At 38.4% G+C, this 18,558-nt stretch overlaps 1 pseudogene across 1 annotated transcript; it reads right to left on the bottom strand.

Annotated features, from left to right (window-relative positions):
* Positions 1-16,340: 16,340 nt before the first annotated feature.
* On the bottom strand, positions 16,341-18,258 carry LOC100357739 (RNA-splicing ligase RTCB pseudogene; annotated as a pseudogene). Its single transcript, XR_016215129.1, has one exon. The product of XR_016215129.1 is annotated as an RNA-splicing ligase RTCB pseudogene (transcript).
* Positions 18,259-18,558: the final 300 nt, after the last annotated feature.

Raw genomic sequence — 18,558 nt, 5'->3', positions numbered from 1 at the left:
ACATAGGAAAGGATACAGAGCCCACAGTTAAACCCTATCTGATTCAAGATATATGAGATGTTTTGATACTACCTACTACGATGTACAAAACTGATAATAGTGATAGTCATGGTTAGATTGTGTTGTTAGATCGTATCTTCTTCAAGTTGAGGTAGTATGTGGCACATGCATCTCTGTTTCTCCTGTCTGCAAGTTCTACCAAATATTTTCTGTTCTCCATCTGGTTTTAGGCTAGGATTGGATTTCTTCATGCCCTCCCCATGTTAACCATGTGACTTGTTTTACCAGGAAAATGTGAGTAGAAGTGCTGTTTATCACCTCCTGGTGGAATACATGAAGAGTTGGGATGAGACTTGCCATCCTTTGGTTCTCTGTGCCAAGGATACAGCTATGTTCCAGTGAGAATCTTCTCTGGAAGCCTGTGTCTAACAGTGAGCAGGATGCTTCGACACCCTGAGATAAACACATTGCTTAAGTGAGATATAAACTGTGGTTTCAATGTACTGAGACTTGCAGGTTATACATGACCAAATTATAACCCAGTACATCTAAATATCTTTAATATTTATTTTCATGTTATTTTATTTTTCATGTTAAAGTAATATTAATACAAAGAGTACAGATACAACACTGTTCATAGATGCAATTCTAAGAATATAGCAATATTCCCCACAATTCTCCCTCCATCTCCATCTCTTTTTCCTTTCTTCTTTCTTTCTTTTTTCTTTCTCTTTTCTTTCTTTCTTTCTTTTTCTTCCTTTCTTCCTTTCTTCCTTTCTTCCTTTCTTTCTTTCTCTTGATTCATTTTTGAAATAAAATATTTTTAATTAATACTATGGTCAAGGCCTTAAAACTCCACTAAATAAAAAGATCAGCAAGAAAAAGTAAAAAGACACTATTTTGACAGTAATATAAGCAAGGACTTTAAACAATACTCATATGGGAGATTTTATTTATTTTAAAAACTAAGAGACAGACTGATATATATTTTTATTTCATCTGCCTGTTCACTCCCCAAATGCATGTAACAGCAGTGGCTGGGCAAGGTTGATGACAAGAATCAAGGACTTAATCCAGGTCTTTATGTATATGACAGAGACCTAAGTACTTGAGCCATCCCCTACTGCCTTCCAGGGTATGCATTAGCAGGAAGCAGGATCACAAGCAGAGCCAGGGCTTGAACCCAGGTACTGCAAATATTGGATGTGGACATTCCAAGCAGTGTCATAAACATAAGTTTAGGAGATTTCAGGGAGGTAGAAAGGGAGAAGTGTTTTAGGATCAGATGTGTCAGCACTAATGATTCTGGGAATTTGAATTTTATCCTCTAAGCAGGAGTCAGTGGAGTTTCTTGTCATGGAAGTAAGAGAAAGAATTGAATGGCTACTTCAAGGGGCAGGTTTTTTTTTTTTTTTTAAGCCTAGATAGAAATTTAACAAGGGAAACAAAATAAAAGTAGTGCATTTGACATACATTTCCCAAAGAACTATGAGATAATGTTCTTTTATACAAGGGTTGTTTGGCTAAAGTTTGGTGATGAAGAAGGGGAAACAAGACAGTGATAATCTAAACAGAACTTCGCATTAACTACTAGCTATCAGGCTGACAAACAAAACAAATGCCAACAGAGGGACAATGGCCACAGGTGAGTCCACATTAACTGTGCTGAGCAAGGACATTTGCACAAGTGATGAAATTCACAGGAGACCTCTGTGTAGGGAAAGCTCAGGAGTCTTGAAGAAACAAGAAAATTATGGCCTTAAAACTAACTTAAGAGCTGAAAACTAGTGAATCAGCATGGGGCAGAGTGAGTACATAGATCTGCATACAGTTGGTTCAAATAACTGCACCCCAGTCAGGGAAAGCTTGTTAGTTGCAGTAAGAGTTTGGTGTCTTAGGATCAAATTAATGATCAAATAAAGTGGGCAAACTATCAGCTTCAGCAGATTAGAACTTGTTGGAATGAAATCCAAAAGCAATTTTTGATATCTTAGGCAAGAGCTGCTGTAAGAGAAATATTTTCCTCTTGAAGTGTTCATTTTGCCCATTCCTGATATAAGGATTTTTTGCAGACAATTTTCCTCAAATCTCTACTGCTGTCATGCAACAGAGACCTAGTCCCTCTCTTTGCAGGCACTTTCTCCCAATTCAATTTTATTTGAGATCTTGGCTCTTCTATTGCCCATGGAAAAAGAAAATTGTGTTAACTACTTATATATTTCTAATCTTTGCATCACATTTTTCCTGCTAATAAACTACCTCCAGATTCCCCCTTTTATCATAAAGCAATCATTTTTTTCCTTAAATGAAGGTATATAGCTCTGAAATAAATGCCATTTTTTCCCAACTCTCTTCACTAGGAAAAAAAATCCTGCATAGAGATATTCCTATGGGCTTTAAAAATTATAGCTATTTTCTTTCTACTTTATATATATATATATATATATATACACACACACACATATATAGATTTCAAATGTGTAGAAGGCTTAGAATACCAAAGAAAGGGAAAGAGAGGCACAGAAAATGATATCAAATGTTTGAAGTAAGGAGAGGCAGGCAGCATGAGAAATTTAATTCATCTTCTGTCTCTAAAATTACAGACAATTTACTCTGTTAAATGCTAAGTTACCCAAGGAAATTTATATTTAACTGTGATCAAGATCTTAAACAAAATGATTAGGATTTTTATGGTACAATTTCAGACATACATGCTCCAACAACTGAAGAATATTTACATTCCTGATGTCTTCCTTTTTACCTGAAGTTAAATAGTAGACAGTTGTCAAGTTTTCCAAGACAGCAGTCAAACAGTGATGGAGTTGCTGCCATTTTGTTGTGACCATGAACTTTCTATTGTTGTGATCCAATTGGTTAAAAATAATACCAAAATATTTTGTGCACTTAAGAAATTCTAATGTCTCACTGACATAAATAAGAGGAAGCTTGTTTTCCAAACTGGTTTTGTCTTAGATTTTCCTTGGGAGTTTGCATTCTATCCTGAACAAGTCTTTAGACTGCTGCTGCCACCTAGAGAACCAATTTAGTATTTCTCTGTAGTCAACTGAGAAAACAAAAAACAGGCATTGTTTCTGTTATATGTTGTGTATGGGAGAAAAACATCTTTTTCCTCATCTATCCCAAGGTTCATAGTTGACATATTCATAATAAAAACTTGAAAATGAGAGAAAAAGCAGACACACACACACACACACACACATATATATATGTTCAACCTGAGTTTTACGCTATACAGGAACCTTTGGAAGTGAAGATTCAAACAAGTGAGTTTATGTATTCACCATTCACACAAAAATGTGATTCTAGGACGAAAGAACAGAATTGAAGGATCTAATGGTAACAAACTGGGAAGAACCCAACAAGGCCTCCTGGTTCATTTCATGTTCTCTATGTCTATTCTTGTTCCATTCATCAGGGTTTAGGGAGGATCCCTCTGGAATGACGGTCTTATGCCCTACGTTAGAGGAAAGTCAGCTAGGTTTTATGACCTGATTCTTGAGAGCAAGAATGAGAGGAAGTCACAGAGATCTTGCTGCTTGTGCTGTTTTTCCAAATGTCAAGGTGCCAGTGTTGGTGGCCGCACATCCTGAATCTGGTCATGTGCACTGGTTGTCACTTCAAGGACTAGTATTAGCTTCATCATGTTTTCACTGTACCATTATATCCTGAAGATTAATTCCTTATTCATTTATTTCTCAGTATTTTACATGCCTGAGAGAATTGAGCCTAGCTAATGTTGACTGAATTTTTTCACAGAGTTTCTATAATTGATATGTCTTACTCATTTCATCTAAAAGTAAAAACGATCCAATCAAAAAATACAAATACATATTTATAGTATCTTCAAAGTAATGGATTTAAAATGTTTGTATATTTGTAAGTGCTTTTTTTGGAGGATTACTTTACTTATGTTTATATGATTTACAAAAGAGTTATTTAATATCTTTCATATATAACCAGAAGCTAAATATAATTTTATTAAAATATTCAAAATTAAGCCAAGCAGTGAACAATATTTGTTTCATAATCATGATCATTAGTAAATTGATTTTTTTGCATTTTTAGTGAAGTTCATTGTTAAAATAGAGTAAATTTTTGAGTTCTCTTTCTGAAGTATAAGAACATTGGCTTTTGAGGTTATTATTGAGGTTATAATTATATTATGTATTTATGTATATAAATATATATTTACTGAGGTTATTTTTATATTATATTGGAGTTAACTTTTTATTAACATCCTGAAGGCTGCTAGTGTGGCACAGCTGATTAAGCTGCCACTTGCAACAGCAGCGAATCATCTGGGCACCTGTTCAACTCCTGGAGGCTCTACTTCCCATCCAACTCCTTGTTAATGAGACTGGGGATGCAACAGAAAATGAACCAAGTACTCAGCCCCTGCCACCCAAGTGGGAGATCTAGATGGATTCCCAGGCTCCTGGCTTCAGTCTGGCCAAACCTCAGTTATTGTGACCATTTGAGGAGTGAACCAGCAGATGGAAGGTCTCACTTCCCCTAAGTCTCTCCCTCTCCCTCAGTAACTGACTCTGTCTTTCAAATAAATAAATAAAGCTTTTCTTTAAAAAAAATCCTGTGTGGAGGGACAATTGCTATTCACCGAATCCTATACCACTCAGCATCCTAGAAGTGTAATTACAGAGCCTGTGGCATCATGGGGTGGGCTTCTATTATGTGAGATAGAAGGGGGAGTAGGCTATAAATCTCACAGTCCTGAAATGCAGAGTCCACTTTTTACCCATAGACGAGAAGCTTGTGATTCTTAACCTCTCTCAGTCATGGTGAAGGAGGAATCCCTCCCCCACCATCTATGATGATTGCTAGTTATAAAACTGCAATAAAAATAAACTTTTAGAAAACCAAAATACAAAAATGATGAAGATGTAGAAAAGATGATCAGACCACCACTTCTGAATTATTATTCTAACAGTTCCAAATGTAGTCCTAAAAATTGATACATGCATTTCTGGATGTTGTCACTCAATTTCGTTGCTCACTGACAGCTGGTTTCAAACAGTTCTTGAACTGATGTAGGTCTGTGGACCACAAATTTTGAATAGGGTTACTCTTGGACTTCCTATTTCTAAACTGAGTCACAATGTAATGTCTTTGGAAAACAGGTTAATACGTGAGGATAGGCACTGTTATTGTTCTTTGTTAGACTTAAGAAAGTACTTAGCACAGTGCCTAGCACTCTACTTCATAATCAATAATACTCCTCAGAATCTCAGATCTATAAATAAAGCCACCAAAAGTAGGCATCCTATTTGTTAAGAGCAATCAAGTCATGCTCTCTTTTTATCCAAATTAAGATTTCCATATTTAGCCGTAAAATCTTAAAATTTGAAGTCCAAGTGACACTAGATATAGGACACTAGGAGGCAACTGTGTACTGTAGAAGTGGCATAAAGTGATTCTCGTAACATTTATAAACAGAAGCAGAAGTAAAACAACACTTCTGGACTCCTAGCAAATAACAGTCAACCCTGCTGAGAATGCTCATCTCCAAAATCTGAAACTCCAACCTTCAGATATTTACTTTTAGGCATGCTTGTTGTTGAGCCCAATCCCTATCTCTCATATCAACTCATGTACTAAGCACTCCAGATCTCTGGCACACCTGTGATTTCCTAATAAAGTCCCCTATAGAATTTCATTTAACGTTTTTCTTAATCAGCTAGACTGAAATAGAAATATTTTTCTATCAACAACCCTCTGACTTTGGAAGCTTCAGTTGCTCTCTCCTTATTTGTACCTTTCTCAAGAAATATCTACTATAATGTAAAGTCACCATCAGTCTTATATTTGACTTTATTCTACGACTCAAATTTGTATTTTCTTTTTCCTCCTTTAATATAACATTATGTTTTGCTCTCTCCTGTCCCTCACCTGTCATTAATTTCTCAAACCACTGCAACTTGATTTCTGTCCCTAGTTTCAAACTGAAATTTTGAAAATCACCTATGACCTCATCAGGTTCTCAGTGTTCAAAACACATCACATATGGTCTTCCTTGATGTCTACACTTTGCTTGGTTGCCTTCCTGTCCACGTTTTTTCCCTGTATCAGTGTTTACCAGGAAGATTCCAACTCCACCTTGGATGATGTTGAGTGCACAGAGTAAAAATTAGCTCTTTTACGCCCTTGACCTTTTCAGGTAATTCCCTATTCTTAGATGTTTCTGTATCTCATATTTCCAAAAAACATACATTCTAGAACAAAGGCTCTAGTCACAAAATGTAGTCAGGGCTTGCCTCTCTGAGCTGGTACCTGATTACAAGCCTAAAATCTTGCTGTTTTCTCATGGTTCACTCAGACCAGACTCTCTGTTCTCCTTTCTATCTGGAAACACAACAGGTACATTTCTTTCTTTTATCAGTTTGGAGTGTTCCTCCTCTGGATTTAGTTATTTTATCATTTTTTTTCTTTGTAGCACTTATCACTGTCAAATAAATCGTTCTTATCCTATGCATTTCTTCCATAACCATAATGTAAGCTGCAGGTGGACAACAGTTTGTCTTCTTCATGTCAGGGTGACCTGATCCTGGTTTGACTTCTCAGGAAACAATCAATCCATCCTTTTCGTTTGACATGTGAGAGAGCTGAAATTAAATGATATATCCCTGGTCTCACTCTGAGTAGCAGATCTCATACATGAATCCTAGACTGACTCCTACTGCCAGTTGCTCAACCTGTTTCCACTGAAGTATCATTTAAAAACAGAAGGTATGGGGTGGACTTTGTGGTGCAGCAGGTCTAAGTTGCCTCTTGGGACACACAAATTCCATATCAGAGAGATTCAACTTTCTGCTAATGAACATCCTGGGAACAAGCAGATGATGGCTCAAAAGTTTGGACCTCTGGAGCTCCTGTGGGACACCTGGATGGCTTTCTGGGTTACTGGCTTTGGCCTGTCCCAGTGTTGTCTGTTTTCAGGGAATGAATCAGTAAATGGAAGGCCCCTCTGTGTCACTCCGCCTTTCAAATGGATAAACACAAATAAATGAGCATTGAAAATGACATTGAAGGGAGTAAAGGATACACAACGGGATCTAGGGCTAGAGTCCATTGCAACTCCTGGTAGAAATAGTCTTATTTGAATTTGTTGTAAGAATGTAAAGCACATTTTGGTGTGTTTGTTCATGAAATATCTGTGCTGTAATTAATTGGTAAAAGTAATCACTGAGTAATGATTGGCTTAAATTAGGATGCAGCATGTGAGTCCTGAAAACTTTGGTACTATGAAAACTGCAGTTCGAATTTCAGTTCAAACATTCATTAACTGTGAATTGAGCAAGATTTCTATGTTCTAGTTTTCTTGTGTTCAAATTGACACTATGTTTTCAATTTCGAAGAGTTCTATGAGAGTTCAAAGACATGACACTTACAAAACACCTAAAAGAAATGACTGACACCTGTAACACGATCAATACGTATTATAGAGTATTGTGATCATCACTATGGGAAACACATGATGGTAAAGTCTAAAATTAAGACTAGATGTTTTATGCTGACTTATTATCTCTAATTGAGAGAGACCTAAATGACTTAACCAGAAGATTTCTCCCACTCTTCTACCACAGATAAGTCCCCTACCCAAGACACCTCTTCACCAAGTTCCTGTTTACCCCTTAGGGGTGAGTTTTGTTCCCTGTCAACTCACAAGATTATTCAGATAAGCCAATTCCATTCTCCCTTGGAAATCAATGATCACCCCATCCTCCTGACCCTACAAAATCTTCCCACAGCTGCTGATTTTCTGCTCTGTTCCTGAGTGTAATATCTGAGTGGCCTTGTATGGAATATGTTGTTCTCTGCTGGATGAGTATATAAGATTAACAAAATGCAATCCATCTTATGTTTCCAATGCCATATATTATGGTTGGATCATCCTATAATAATAGGATAGAAACTCTGTCTTCACCTAGGGAGTGAATAGGAGATGACTGTAACAATAACAATATACCCCTTGGCCTTGATTTTTAGAACAATGTCAGCCAAACCTTAAGCTCTTTGTTGAATCAGCCTGCCTTTCAAGCAATTTTATTTCCCAACCTATATCAAATACAAAAGCACATGTTTTAGTTTAGCAATTCTGCTTTGCTTCATAGGAGACTTAATCATGCACATTATGATATATGAAATGAGAATCCAACCATATTTCTGCTCTACTTTAAGCCCTTCTGCAGGCTTTGATCAGGGCAAACAAAACTCCCCTATAAATGCACACCATGACCTAATTTTCCCTGCTACATTCCACCATGCATTTTACATTTAAATACTATTAAGCTGCACATTTATTTTCATTTCATGCTTCATACTTTTGGGGATTTCATTTCATCTGCTTAAACTAGTGTTCTTACTTTTCTTCACATGGATAGCTTCAATCATGCTTCAAAAATCAGTAAATACTTGATCTCTCTAGGAAAATCTTTCTTGAATTGCAAGCTTGAGCCAACACACATCATTAGTAGCCTTAGGAAATATTATGGATTGACATCTTACTTCTTTTTTTTTTTTTTTAGTGAGAAAATGTACCCTATTCATTTCTGGAATCCCAAGGTTGGGGAGGATGGGTGAACAGTGAACATTATCCACGATGGCAGTGACATAATCCTGGCTCTTATTCCTCTTTAGTGGTCATTCTCCCCAGGTTCGCCATTCTACTCTTGTGACCATGTAGTCATCTATTTAATACACAAATCTCAGAATCAGTCTCACATTGGACTTTAATTCTCTCTGTGTCCATATTCCATGTTCAAAAATCATCAAAACATTTTTAAAGAAGACACAATTACAAGTAGAGAATAAAATTAATTAGACTCACAAAATGAGGCACTAGTTTTAAGATCATTAATATCAGGAGAGCATGACTGGGTTATTTGGGATCCAGAGTTTCTCAAATTTTAAAATAAGACTTCATTCATATTTGGTATATGAATGAGCTCTGCATAGATAGGACAAAGATATACTAGGAATTATTTAATACATAGTTTGATTGACTGACTTCAAACGTTTTCAGCACCCTTCTATTGCTTGCCCTGGCCTTGGTGAAGCTATTTGAAAAGGCAATTTAATCCCCCAGAAAAATTAAAAATTGATTTTTGATCAAGTTTTATGTATTAAATGACAATGTTGTAGAAGTGATTTTTTTATATTTTCTCTTGAAATCTGACCCCTTAACATTTTATAACAGTCTCTCTTGCCATTCTTTAAAGTAAGTGATTGCTTGAAATATCTACAGCTGCAAAATGAAACTGTTAGAATAAAAGCAAACATTTTCAACTTTCTGGGCCTGCTTCATAACTTTGACAAACAAGTTTCAGAGAATGTATTGGTTTGCTAGAATATCAGGAGTTTGAGTGATAATAAGTTACCAGGAATTTCATTTCAGCACTATTTTTCTTTGCTTCAGTCTTTCCCATGAACATGTGGAGTGAGGCATAGGTGACAGCAGTCTTTTACAACTTCCTAGGAATTGCAGTTTGCATCCTGAATCCATCATTTCTGAGTGTCCTGCTTTTTATGTTCAAATCATTCCTATGATTCTCAATAATTAGACATTCATTTTTTTCTGTGTGAAGATTTGTGGGTCAGTACCAGCCAAATTCACTCCATCTCTACAGGTGCCATTATTTCATTCTGTGTTTTATTGAATAGTATTCCATTGTGGCTACACCACAAACTGCTTTTACATTCAGTTGTTTATCCACCATTTGGTTACTTCTAGTTTAAGCAAATTAAAAGTATAGGTGCTATGAAAATTCTTTTTCAAGATTTTGTTTGAATGCATGCTTTAATTTATTTTAGGCAAATACTTAGTAATGAAATGGTGAAGTTATATCATAGGTAAAACTTTTGAGAGCATTTTTGTCAACAGTATAGAAATGTTCCAGTTGATCCATATTTTTGCCAACACTTAAATATCATCAATATTTTGTATTTCCACATCCTAGTGGGAAAGTAGTTCATCTCATCATGGCTTTAATTATTATATCCATAATAACTCATGACCTTGAGTACCATCTCATGAGTGTATTTACCATCCATCTGTCTTTTTTGTGAATATTCCACTCAAATATTCTGCTCTTTTTTATTGGATTAATTGTTTTCCTATTATTGGGTTGCAGAGGTTCTTTATATATTTTACAAGAATTCTTTTTCAGATACACAGTTTGAAAATATTTTCTTCAAGTCTTTGACTTCACTTCTCATTTATTAAATGTCTTTTGAAGAGGAATCCTTTTTAGTTTTAATGAAGTTCAATTCTTTGATATTTTCTCTTATAGTTCATGCTTGTAATGTTTTATTTAAGAAAACTTTGCCAAACTGAAAGTCTCAAAGAATTTTTCTTCTGCTTTTTTCTACAGATTTTAGGAATTTTGGTTCTCAAATGTTGGTCTATGTTTCATTTTCAGTTAGTTTTGTGTATGTGTGAATTGGGGGTCAATTTCATTTGTTTAGATAAAGTACTAATCAATTGATTCAACACCATTTGCTGAAAATATTATCCTTCCCCCATCCCCCAATTGTTCAGTAGATTTTTTTAAAGATCTTTTGTTTATTTGTTTGTTTATTGAGAGATACAGGTACAGTCAGAGAGAGAGAGAGAGAGAGAGAGAGAGAGAAAGATCTCCCATCCTCTGTTTCACTCTCCAAATGGCTGAAATAGTCAGAGCTGGGCCAATCTGAAGCCAGAAGCCAGGAGCCAGGAGCCAGGAGCATCTTCTAGGTCTCCCAGACAGGTGCAGAGGCCCAAGCACTTGGAGCATCTTCCACTGCCTTCCCTGGCCATAAGCAGAGAGCTGGATTGAAGAGCAGCAGTCAGGACACAAACTGGCTCCCATATGGGTGCCGGTGCCACAGGTGGAGGCTTAGCCTACTATGCAACAGTGCCAGTTCCTGTTCAGTAGATTCTTTTTTTTTGAAGTTAGAGATACTTATGACTCTAGTAGGTTGGAGCATGCTAAAGCTATATCTTAAAGGGCCTTGAATTTCTGTGTACAGAATTTGGATTTACTTTAGTCAAGTAACATCAAGGGTATAGAGATCCTAAATAAAGACTTTTTGAAGATAATCTATACTGGCCGTTGCTACGCTCACTTGGATAATCCTCTGCCTGTGGCGCTGGCACCCCCGGGGTTCTAGTCCTGGTTGGGGAGCCAGATTCTGTCCCAGTTGCTCCTCTTCCAGTCCAGCTCTCTGCTGTGGCCAGGGAAGGCAGTGGAGGATGGCCCAAGTATTTGGGCCCTGCCCCATCATGGGAGACCAGGAGGAATCACCTGCTTTCTGGCTTCAGATCTGCACAGCGCGCCAGCCATGGGGGCCATTTGGGGGGGGGTGTGAACCAACGGAAAAAGGAAGATCTTTCTCTCTCTCTCTCTCTCTCTCACTGTCTAACTGCCTGTCAAAAAAAAAAAAAAAGATAAAGATAAGCTATACTAATGATCTTAAAATAAATCAAGAACATAAAGCAGAGTAACTCACGACCTTCCTGAGTGGTCTTTGGAGAACATGTTAAAGATCATGAGGCAGACATTGTGGTTCAGCCAGTTAAGCTGTTGCTTGGGATGCATCATCCCATATTGACTTGCTTGGGATTGAGTTCCACCTTTCACTCTGTTGCAGCTCCTGCAAATATGCACCTTGGGATGTAGCAGTTGAAAACTCAAGCACATGGAAACCTGCCACCTACATGGGGCATACTGATGAAGTTCTGAGTTCTTGGCTTTGTCCTGGCTTACCCCTGACACCTGTGGGCATTTGAAAAGTGATCTCTAAAGATGGAAAATTCTCTCTCTCTCTCTCTGTCTCTGTCTTCCTCTCTCTTCCCACTTTTCAAGTAAGTAAAAATAACAAATGAACTTCTAAAAATATTAAAAAACCTCTCCCCAGAAGAATTCCTGAAAATGTATACACAAAAAATTTGGCAAATAATATTTCCTTAATTGCCTCATACTCTACCTATCAATTATGCACACTAAGTTAATAACTACAGAAAAGAATCTGTTAATAAAATCAATATGAAGGGCATTCAAATTTAGGAAGGAGAAACACTAAATTTGTCCCAAGAAAGCAGTAGAATTTTTTATGTAATTTTAAAATTTATTTTTATGAAAGCTTTTATTTAATGAATACAAATTTCATAAGTACAGCTTTAGAAATATAGTGGTTCTTCCCCTTGTACCTGCCCTCCCGGCCCTACTTCCGTCCCTCTTCCTACTCCTATCCCACCTCCTACTCTCTCTCCCCTCCCATTCCTCATTAAGATTCATTTTTAATTCACTTTATATACAAAAGACCAATCCTATACTAAGTAAAGACTTCAACAATTTGCACCCCTCCACATACATGTAAAGTATAAAGTACTATTTGAGAACAAGTTTTACAGTTAATTCTCACAGTACAACTCATTAAGGACAGAGGTCCTACATAGGGAGAAAATGTATAGTGACTTCTGTTGTTGATTTAACAATTAACACTCTAATTTTTGAAGTCAGTGATCACCAGAGGCTCTTCACATGAGCTGCCAAAGCTACAGGAGCCTTTTCTGACCACAAACTCCATCAATATTTAGACAGAGCCATAAGTGAAGTGGAAGTTCTCTCCTCCCTTCAGAGAAAAGTACATCCTTCTTTGATGGACTATTCTTTCCCCTGAGATCTCACTCACAGATTTTTCCATGCCTGAAATGCTCTCATTCACTTTTCTGCCAGATCTGAATGCCTTAAGGGATGATTCTGAAGTCAGAGTGCTCTTTGGGGCGTTTGTCATTCTATGAGTCTGCTGTGTGGACTACTTCCTATATTCAAACTTTCTCTCCTTTTTAGTTCTATCTATTGTTGTTACCAGACAGCCTATCTTATTTATGTGATCCTTTGACACTTAATCCTATCTATATGATCAATTACACACCACTCAGTACCACTCAGCTTAATGGAATTTGGAGTCAGATGGCAAGTAGTTAGCTTTATGCTTAGAGGTAACTGTAGGAATGTGTGCTGAAGTGTATGGCTCCTCCTCTTATCCCCACTCATTTTTTATTAGGGTCTATTTTCAATTGAATTAATGCATCTATGATTAACTCTATTTTTTTTTTTGGACAAGCAGAGTAGACAGTGATCAAGAGAGAGAGACAGAGAGAAAGGTCTTCCTTTTTCTGTTAGCTCACCGCCCAATGGCCGCTGTGGCCGGCGCACCGCACTGATCCGAAGCCAGGAGCCAGGTACATCTCCTGGTCTCCCATGCGGGTGCAGGGCCCAAGGACTTGGGCCATCCTCCACTGCAATCCTGGTCACAGCAGAGAGCTGGACTGGAAGAGGGGCAACCGGGAAAGAATCTGGTGCCCCAACTGGGATTAGAACCCGGGGTGCAGGCGCTGCAAGTGGAGGATTAGCTTATTGAGGCACGGCACCAGCCGATTAACTCTATGTTAAGAAAAGAGTTCAACCAATGATATTAAATAGAAAAAAATATAAAAAATAAACTGTTCTTTGACAGTCATGACACAGGCTGTTCAAGTCATTGCATCTTCATAGGGTCAATTTCACTTCTACAGGTTTCCTTTTAGGTACACAATTGGTTATCACAGATCAGGGAGAACATATGATATTTGTCCCTTTGGGACTGGCTTATTTCACGAAGTATGATTTTTTCTAGATTCATCCATTTTGTTGCAAATGACAAGATTGCATTTTTTATTGCTGTATAGTATTCCATAGAGTATATATCCCATAATTTCTTTATGCAGTCTTCTGTTGCTAGGTATTTAGGTTGATTCCATGTCTTAGCTATTGTGAATTGAGCTGCAATAAACATGGAGGTGCAGATAGCTTTTTATTTATTAATTTACTTTCCCCTGGGTAAATTCCAAGGAGTGGGATGGCTGGGTCGTATAGTAGGACTAGATTCAGATTTCTGAGGTATCTCTAAACTATCTTCCATAGTGGTTTTTCCAGTTTGCATTCCCACCAAGAGTGGATTAAGGTACCTTTTTCTCCACATCCTCACCAGTATTTGTTGTTCGTTGATTTCTGTATTAATGCATTCTAACTATGGTGAGGTGAAACCTTATTGTAGTTATGATATGCATTTCCCTGATGGCTAGTGAGCCTGAGCGTTTTTTTATGTGTCTATTGGCCACTTGGATTTCCTCTTTTGAGAAATGTTTGTTTAAGTCCTTTGACCATTTCTTGACTGGGTTGTTCATTTTGTTGTTCTTGAGTTTTTGGGTTACTTTATATATTCTAGCTATTAATCCTTTATCAATTGTATGGTTTGCAAATAATTTCTCCAAACCTTTTGTTTGCCTCTTTACTTTCCTGTTTTTTTTTTCTATATAGAAGCTTCTCAATTTGATGTTAGGAACTCTGCCTATGCCAATGTCTTGCAGGGTTTCCTCAGTAATTTGATGGTATTAGAAAGCAGATTTAGGTCTTTAGTCCATGTTGAGTAGATTTTTGTGTAAGGTGTAAGGTAGGGGTCCTGCTTCTTACTTCTGCATGAGGAAATCCAGTTTTCCAACACTATTTATTGAAGAGATTGTCTGTGTTCCTGGGTATGGTTTTACCCCTTTGGTTGAATATAAGTTGGTTGTAGATGCTTGGATTGATTTCTGGCATTTCTATTCTGTTCCATTTGTCTATCCTTCTGTTTTTGTAACAATGCTAGGGCTGTTTTGATTATAACTGCCTTGTAGTATGCCTTGAAATCTGGTATTGTGATGCCTCTGGCTTTGTCCATTTTGTGTAAGATTGCTTTAGGTATTCGAGGTCTCTTGTGTTTCCAAATGAATTTTGCTATCATTTTTTCCAGATCTAAGAAGTATGTCTTTGGTGTTTTTATTGGTATTGCAGTGATCTGTAAATTATTTTTGGAAGAATGGACATTTTGATAATATTGATTCTTCCAATCCATGAACATGGAAGTTTTTTTTCCATTTTTTTTGTATCTTCTTCTATTGCTTTCTTTAAAGTTTTGTAATTCTCATTGTAGAGATGTTTGACATCCTTGGTTAAATTTATCCCAAGGTATTTGATTTTATTTGTACCTATTATGAATGGGGTTGATCTTAGAAGTTATTCTCAGCCATGGCATTGTCTGTGTATACAAAAGCTGTTGTTTTTTGTGTGTTGATTTTATATCCTGCTATATTACCAAACTCTCTATGAGTTCCAGTAGTCTCTTAGTGGAGTCTTCTGGGTCCCCTACATATAGAATCATATCATGTGCGAATAGGGATAGTTTGAATTCATCTTTACTTATTTGAATATCTTTGCTTTCTTTTTCTTGCCTGATGGTTCTGGCTAAAACTTCTAGGACTATATTGGATAGCAGTGCTGAGAGTGAGCAACTGTCTGGCTCCAGATCTCAGTGGTAATGCTTCCAACTTTTCCCCCATTCAATAGGATGTTGGCCATGGGTTTGTCATAAATTGTTTTGATTGTGTTGAGGAATGTTCCTTCTAAACACAATTTTCCTGGAGTTTTCATTATGAAAGGGTGCTGTATTTTGCCAAATGCTTTATCTGCATCTATTGAGATAATCATATGATTTCTGTTCTTCAATTTGTTAATGTGGTATATCATATGGATTTTTATTTGCAAATGTTGAAACATCCCTGCATACCAGGGATACATTTCACTTGGCCCAGGTGAATAATCTTCCTTATGTGTTGTTGGATTAGATTGGCCACCATTTTTTTTGAGGATTGTTGCATCTATGTTCATTAGGGAAATTGGTTTGTAGTTATCTTTCTCCGTTCCATCTTTTCCAGATTTAGTAAATAAGGTGATGCTTGCTTCATATAAAGAATTTGAGGGGATTCCCTCCCTTTCAATTGTTTTGAATAACTTGAGAAGAATTGGAGTTATTTCTTTAAATGTTTGTTAGAATTCAGCAGTGAAACCATCTGGGCCTGGGCTTTTCTTTGTTGGGAAGGCCTTTATTACTGATTCAGTTTCCATTTTGGTTATGGGTCTGTTTATGTTTTCTATGTCTTCACGACTCAGTTTTGGTAGGTTATATGTGTCTAAGAATCTATCCATTTCTTCTAGGTTCCCAGTTTGTTGGCATAGAGCTCTTTGTAGTAATTTCTGATGCTTTTTTTTATTTCTCTGGTGCCTGTTGTTACATTTACTTTTTCATCTCTAATTTTAGTGATATGGATCTTCTTTCTGATTTTTTTGGTTAGTTGGGCCAGTGGTATGTCAATTTTGATTTTTTTTTTTTCAAAAAAAACAGCCCTTCATTTTGCTGATCTTTGTATAGATTTTTGGTTTCAATTTTCTTGATTTCTTCTCTAATTTTTTTTCCGAAAACCACCTTATTTAATAGAACGTTCTTCATGGCACCTCTTGGTATGTAAACAGAACTTGAGGGGAAGTTCATCCTGACGATGAGACTTGCAGACCTGAGGCTGCTGCTTGACTTCTCCAGCCCTAACAGAAGTTACTAAAATCTGCGGGCCAGGGAGCATACTTGTCTCGTTCCAAATCGGGGCAAGGGGACCCCTTCTGGAAGACGGTTTACAACACTGGCTCCTGAATGCTGCAGCCTCCCCATCAGCCACGCCGACACGAGCAGCTACAGCTGCACACTTTGGAGCCTGCCAGGTCTGGAATCAGATGTCTGAAGAGTGTTTCGGCCCACTTCCACTTCAGGGGGGGTCAGTGTTGCCCAGCAGTCCTGTGGGCTGAAGTCCTACCCTTTGATAACAGCGATGGGCCGCAGTTTGATGGCCTTCTTGCTGATGCCAGCATCATGGCAGGTGTTCACCACATCAGTCACGTTCTTGTAGGACTCAGGAGCCTCTTCCATAACCAGTTTGGGCGAGGCAACACGGATTGCGATCCCCATATCTGCCAGTTTGTCTAAGACGTCCTGGAAATCTAGATTACGCCGAGATTTTGCTAGGGACAATGCACTGCCCGCTCCATGACAGTTTGTTCCGAAGGTCTCAGTCGTGCCCTGTTCAATGTCATTAAGGACGTAACTGCAGGTTCCCATGGTACCACCAATGAGCACTGGTTGTCCAGTGAGCTGGTAATCAACCGCGATGAGGGGATGGTGAGGAGGAGGGAAAGCCCGGGTGGATCCCTTCTTGTGCACCAGCAGCGTCCGCTCCTTCCCGTCCACCACGTGCTGCTCGACCTTGGCGATATTGTTAGAGACATCATAGATCACGTGCAGGTCCAATTCGTCAGGGGTTGTGTTGAAGACCTTGGCAAAAGCCTGACGGGTTAAGACAGTCATGGAAGAGCGGTTGACCCAGGTGTAGTTCTCAGCCGCTGCCATTCCCTTCAGGTAGTCCTGACTGTCCACGGAAGCGATTCGTTCACAAGCCAGCTGACGGTCATTTACGATGATCTTGTCTCTCTTCATGGCTTTTTCCATAGCCACCAGTGCATCTGTGGCTACTTGGTGGCCCAAGCCTCTGCTCCCACTGTGGATCATCACGCACACCTGTCCCTTATGGTCGATGCCCATTTTCTTAGCTGCATATTCATTGAAAATCTCATCTACAACCTGGATTTCTGCACAGTGGTTGCCTGCTCCTAGGGTCCCCAACTGAGGAAGGCCTCTTTTTTGGCCCGTGGAGACACCTTATTGGGGTCGGCTTGCAGCATCCTTCCATACTCCTCACAGTGCTCCTTGTCTTCGGCCCAGGCATAGCCTTCTCTTAGAGAACAGTCCACACCCATCTCCAAGGCCTCCTCCAAGTCTTTGGCATTCATTGGAATGACACCTTTTGATCCCACCCCAATGGGAATGTGGTCAAACATGGCTTGTGCAAGCTGCTCCTTCACAGGCTGGACATCACTTTCATCTAAATTGGTTCTCAGCAAGCAGACACCACAGTTGATGTCAAATCCGACACCACCTGGGGATACCACTGCTTCCAGGTCATTCATATCAAAGGCTGCCATATTCCCAATAGCAAACCCATAGCCTGAATGGACATCGGGCAGCCCAATGGATCGATGAATAATCCTAGGCAGGGCTGCCACATTGCCAATCTGCTTCATAGCTGGCAGGAAGCCACCAACACCACCCCCTCCCACCCCGACAGGCATTCCTTAATTCCTCAAACATTAACTTCTCCAGAGCATCGTTCACGTAGAAAACTCCTTCAACCTGCATGTTGGGCACGGAGCCCTTCTTGATCCTCCAGCAGTTCTTGTTGATCTTTTCCAGGAACTGGAGCTCATGGCTCATGGCAGCAGCGATGGTGGCGGCAGAAACTCTCGAATCCGCTAGGACGAGCAGCAGCCGCGCCTCTTCTATAATTTTAATTATTTCTTTTTTTATACTACTTTTTAGTTTGGTTTGCTGTTGTTTTTCTAGATCCTTGAGGTGCATAGATAGTTCATTTATTTGGTCTCTTTCCAGTTTCTTGATGTAGGCATCAATTGCAATAAACTTTCCTCTTAACACTGCTTTTGCTAAATCTCACAAATTTTGGTATGCTGGATTGTAGTCTTCATTTATTTCCAGAAATTTTTAAATTTCTCTTTTGATTTC

This window comes from Oryctolagus cuniculus, chromosome 10, assembly GCF_051225735.1.
Source record: "Oryctolagus cuniculus isolate XC-2025 breed Fujian yellow rabbit chromosome 10, ASM5122573v1, whole genome shotgun sequence".
Lineage (NCBI taxonomy): Eukaryota > Metazoa > Chordata > Mammalia > Lagomorpha > Leporidae > Oryctolagus > Oryctolagus cuniculus.
The sequence above is the reverse complement of the archived record's forward strand: the minus strand, read 5'-3'. Positions and strand labels throughout refer to the sequence as shown.